We start from the raw sequence: 5,978 nt of genomic DNA on the forward strand, positions 1-5,978 counted from the left end.
TGCTCATCCATCTTGGCATGATTACAATAGACAAAGGGTGGTGTATGAATCATTCAACACACATGAGATTGTCTTGTAAAAAAATTGAAAAGAAAGAAGAAGGGAGAGACAAAGGGGTTCGGCCAAGAGGCCTATGGCCGAAAGTTGTGAGAAAAATATTGAGTTTTGGTGTAAAGTTAATGGAGTGAATCATGGTCATGATGGAGCATGTGTTGTGTCCAACTTGTAGGCATTATAGTGAACCAAATAATAACTAAGGAAATCAGAAAATACATTCATTTCAACTACACAACACAAAGGAAGAAAAACCTAAATCTAGAGAGAGAAGCATTCAGCCACCTTGGCTGATTTTTAAGCCCTTTGCGTCTTGATCCAAAAATTATTTTCCAAGGTGTTTCAACCCTTTAGAAGGTCCCTAGAACGTGAAGATATTCTTTGGAGCAACAAGAACCATTTTCATCTCAATTCACAAACTCTAGCCAAGTTGAGAAGTCAAGTTGTCAAGGTAAGATCTAACTTTCTTTTGCTTGTATTAAGGGTGATGTAGATGTGTGAATATAAGTTGTATGCATTAAATAAGGTGTGTTGATGTTGGAACATGATAATAACCATGAGGTTATAGGTGTTGATGTTGAAGTATGGTTGTAACTTGATGAACATGAATCGCATGCATAAAATCATGAACGTTGGTGTTGGAATGTTGTTGTGACCAAGGGGACTGTTTTGGTGGAATTAATGAACTAATTTTCTTTAATAAATATGGATGTTACTATCATAGATCTCATGGTAAAAATAATGAAAAGAATTGGAAGGTTAAAGGTGAAGTTGTCACGACCCAACCCCGTAGGCCGTGACTGGCGCCCTACTTGGGCACCCTGACATACCTATCCATATTTGATCACACACAAATAGCATATACGGCCATAATTACTATATGCCGTCTCAAACTATATCAAACTGTTCAAACACATCTCAACGCAACCGTATGCGGATATATATGTATAGATGTCAAAAAGCCGGCAAGGCTATCAAATATGTCAAAAGCCGACAAGGCTGTCAAATGGCACAACGGCCCAAAACGCATATACAAATGCACGCCGACAAGGCTGCCACAACATATACAAAATGCACGCCGACGAGGCTGCCATAACGAATAGAGTCATGCAAACACATCCGTACAGAAGTAGGCACACACACCCACAAATACGTCTACAGACCTCTAAACAGACAAACCGAATCATATGGCGGGACAGGGCCCCGCCGTGCCCCTGAACAAATACATATATACATAGCGAACGAATATATACCAAAATGTGTGCTCTGAAATGAGAAGAGCACTCCAAACAGCAGAAGAGGGTGTCCTAAATGGGTAGATCACCAAACTGTGCGTCTGTACCTGCGGGCATGAAACGCAGCCCCCCGAAGAAAGGGGGTCAGTACGAAATATGTACTGAGTATGCAAAGCAGAATATACAGAAAGCAAATCTGAGACATAAACGAAATGGAAGTACCAAACATAAGTGCAAATCCAACATATCAAAATTTGCTTACTTTCAAAAATATGTAAGTAATGCATAGGGTACAGAAGAATATGGTCGCCCACCCGTCGATGGCGCCATAACACAGCATAACACCAGAAAGTTTCAAATCTCCGTATCCCCGTCACATATCACATCACCACATAACGCCATACACAGCATAACACCAAATATAGGTGGAACCCGACCCTCTTTTGCGAGTAGCTCGGTGAACCATAAACACAGCATAACTCCGGAGTATATCAAAGTGCGCACGATAACAGAACCGGCCCGGGAACCGGCGAAAGATATAACAAAACGCACGAGCAGAGTCATGAGTAACCATATGCATAAAATCATTATCATAGACTCAAATATAAGTAAATGACCATACTTGAAATTCGAAATGATAATCATACCAAATTCTTTCAAAAGTCATCCGAATTACATAAAGGAAAGTCGCGGGACCCACGGACGGGTATTGACCCGAGACGGGCCCGCCTATGGAAAACATACTTATCATACGTCATACAAACTTCTACGAACATATCACAGCAATCCGAGCCTTTCTGTGAAAGATATGGCGTTAAAAAATTTCGAAATTCCTTAAAGTGCAATCTTTTTATGCAAAGTTCGGAAAGCGATTATTTCAAAGACATAATGGTTCATATTTCATCAAATCATACATAAGAGTGCCAAGGAATACATAAGGGTAATAACATGCTCGGATTTTGAATCTTAAAATTTTCTTCAAAGCTTATAATCTAGCCTATTGAAAACTAAGGCATGCCAAAAGGAAGAAAGGTTGCGCTATACATACCTCGTACGCGCTCCAAGTTTGCCCAACTAAAGTTAATCCCAACCTACGCCTCGGGCTCCCCAAGGCCTATGAATACGCCAACGAATATCAAACATTAGCCATAGGTACTTAAGCCATTTATTCCAAACTAATTCTAAATTCTACAGAAATTTGGGCAGCATTTCCCCTGTAAATAGGCCAACCCGAGAATTTAACTCGTCCAAAATCAACAACAACAACCACAATAACCAACCTAGTAACATTGATAACCAATTCGAAAGGCAAAATAATAATAGTAACTCTCTTTTACATCATTCAACAACTTTCATAAATTCAACTCGACGACTTACCTTCAAGCCAACATCGATGCTTATATATTTAAATACTAACCCGAATCCATACCAACAATACTTAAAGACATTCTAAGCAATTCATACAACATTTCCAACAATCCAAAAAGTTTCCCTTCCTTTCCACATAATGTAACTCTTCCATTCTAACTTCACACCATCCAACTAATATCAACATTTTTTTTCCATATTCATTAACTAACTCAAGATTACCCAAATATATTTCAATAACATTTTAAACAATATCCAAGGATTCGAACCATTCCGCCCATTTCCATATTCCATTCGAAACTTCTACAATTGCAACGAAACTACCAAATCGCATTGTTTTCTTCCAAATTCATTAATAACAACCATAGTTCACATTTAGCATCTTACTTTCATAATTGCATAAAAATTATATAAAAATCACATAATTTCTCATAACAACATACAACCAATTTCAACACCAACTCAACTCGTTAACCCTTTATCTACGTCATCAATGTCACAACGACACCTCTAACAAGCTAAATAAATTTTAATTCACCATTTTCTTTCATTAATATGGCTCACGGCCACACTCCTCTTCACACACCCACACGACCTCTATAAAGTTTCTAACCATTAATTTCCTTCATTCTCATCACATAACCCATGATAACAACAACAATAATCATATGAACATAATCATACCCTCAATCCTTTCAATTTAGCAAGGATAGCAATATGTCCATAAAACAACACAAATTTAAATTTAACCATTTAATTCCTACATAATGCTACTAAAATCAATTCCTCATTCTTACTCAAAACACCCCCCTTACACGGCTCAATTTATAATTCAACATCAACATACATAACCCGTTTGTATTCAACACACATCTACCAAGCTATACAAGTCTAAACTACCTCCAAAACATGTAGAAAAGAATTAAATCATACCTTAGAGACAAGCTCTAATTTTTCACCATGAAATGTCTTCAAGAAAGCCATGGCTACCATGAGCTCCATCTTTTTCCTCCTCTTAATCTTCAAATCTCTCCAATTAATTGTGTAGAAGGGGGCAAAAATGGGCTGGCCGTGAACAGTACCCGTGAACAGTGGCGGCGTGAACAGTAGCGCCGCCGTGAATAGTGCGCCGTGAACAGTAACGCCGCCCGTGAATAGTGGCGCGGGAACTTCTTCCTCTCTCTAGGCTTGAGAGCCCTTCTCTCTAAAACCTAATTTGCAAGATTAATTTGTGGAATATGTGATGACTTAGTCATCCACTTATACTTATATATTATCTTTACAAAGTGGACATGTGTCAATTTTCATGACATGTGTCCATCTTTATTCAAGTCCAACCAAATCTCGCCACGTGTTGTGGGGCCAACTTTTCGATAATTAGATTAATTAATCACTAATCCCCACTTAATAATCTAATCATGGTAAATTAATCCCAACTTTCCATTAATATTTTTACACTAAGTAAAATTCATAAGCAATTCATTTTCTAATAGAGACCGGAAATTAAAGATTTCTGTTTCGTGCCCGAAAATGATCCCGTCTTTAACTTGAGCCGATTCTCTTGCGAATAACTCGACGTATAAAATTACGGGATATAACAGAAGTTGTGTTAGTATGAAAATAAAGTGAATCTATGATTTTATGTGAGTGATGTTGAAGCATGTTGAAACCGTTTGTGGACTGTTTTGTGAGGAAGTTAGTGAACTATTTTTACATGATATTTTGATTGTTATTATCATGAATTTTATGATGGAATGAAGGTGTTTAATGGTTGGAGTTGAAACTAAAGTCGTTTGTGAGTTGTTGTAAGAATTGTAGAAATGACGATGTAGCTTAGTTGCGTATGAATTGATGTTGTACTTGTCGTGTGGATAGCTGGTCATAACCTACTGAAATTATATGAAAAGAAGACATGAAATAATGTGTAAGAATCATATGTGGTTTGCTTAGTATGTTCGTAAACGTTTGCAAGAATTCCGAACATTGTTTAGGGACTGTTTTGGACATGTTGTTGGACTGTTTTGGATATGTTGTGGTAATGGACTGTTTTGGACTTGTTGTTTTCATCAAGTTGGAAAAAATAATTATAGTTAAGAGTATACATCATGTTGTTATAGTGGTTGCGCTATTATAGAATCGTTTCGACGAAATAATATGACTATAGATTAACAAGAATAAATTGGATGTGTCATAATCGCATGTACACTATTATCTAGCGTTGTAAGGTGCGGGCTGTATTGACACGTTGTTGTTATTGAACTTGGAAGATTAATGATAATTAAGATTATGCTTTGTATTGTATGTTGGATGGGCTGTTATAAGTTGTTACATGCAAACGTTAAGGCTACGAACTATTAGAAGTAACTTGAGAATGTAGTAGCCGTATGTGAATCGTTATTGCATGTTGTGAATGTGGGTTGTTTGGAATATTGTGTGGGCTGTCCGGATTGATATTGAACATATAATTATTGATGTTGGGCTGGTTATATGTACTTGGTTTGGATACATGAGTAAACGTCGCCTAAACCTCTAGAAAGGAGTTACTAACGTTAGAATACGTTTTGAATCTCCCCGTAACTTAAACGTAGTTGTTGGAATCTTAATATAGGTTGAAGTATTATTGGGCAGCGTATACATATTGTGTGACGAATAAACGCTAAAGGTATGTGAAGCTAACCCTTCTTTCTTTTTGGCATGATCGTTGTGAAATGAATATACGATATATATACGATTCCAAAAGAAACTCCTATTCCTAGAGCCACTAGGATGGCTATTGATTTTTGATTCCCATAACTTATGTTTTGATTCATCTATATTAATGTGTACACATGATTTCAAAGATTCATTTTGATATAATCCACAGGGACATCCGAAAGGTATATGAGATGACTATTATTTGAAATTGCGAACGATGGTTCGTGTTGACTATTCTATTGAGTCTTTAAAAATGTTTTGAATTGCATATAGTTTCTCACTACTCTGCTCGTGCATATCTCAATATATCTTTCATCGAGTCCCGGGCCGGGTATGTTATCGTGCACACTTCCGCTGTATTGTTCGCCGAGTCCCTCATTAAAAGGTCGGGTACAATATATATATATATATATATATATATATATATATATATATATATATATATATATAAATTTTGGAGTTATGCTGTGTTATGGTGTTATGAAGTTATGCTGTGTTACGGAGTTATGCTGTGTTATGGAGTTATGCTGTGTTACGGAGTTATATTATATTCTGGAGTATGCTGTGTTATGGCGCCAGAGATGGGGTGGCGACCATGTTCACCGAGTCCCATAATGGGGCCGGATA

At 37.1% G+C, this 5,978-nt stretch overlaps 1 long non-coding RNA gene across 1 annotated transcript; it reads right to left on the bottom strand.

Moving 5' to 3' along the window:
* Positions 1 to 972: 972 nt before the first annotated feature.
* Positions 973 to 5,612, bottom strand: LOC132635024 (uncharacterized). Its single transcript, XR_009580412.1, has 3 exons — positions 3,591 to 5,612; positions 2,338 to 2,403; positions 973 to 1,396 (listed from the first exon to the last, which is right to left on the bottom strand). It is a non-coding gene; the product is annotated as an uncharacterized LOC132635024 (long non-coding RNA).
* Positions 5,613 to 5,978: the final 366 nt, after the last annotated feature.

This window comes from Lycium barbarum, chromosome 1 (genome assembly GCF_019175385.1).
Source record: "Lycium barbarum isolate Lr01 chromosome 1, ASM1917538v2, whole genome shotgun sequence".
NCBI lineage: Eukaryota > Viridiplantae > Streptophyta > Magnoliopsida > Solanales > Solanaceae > Lycium > Lycium barbarum.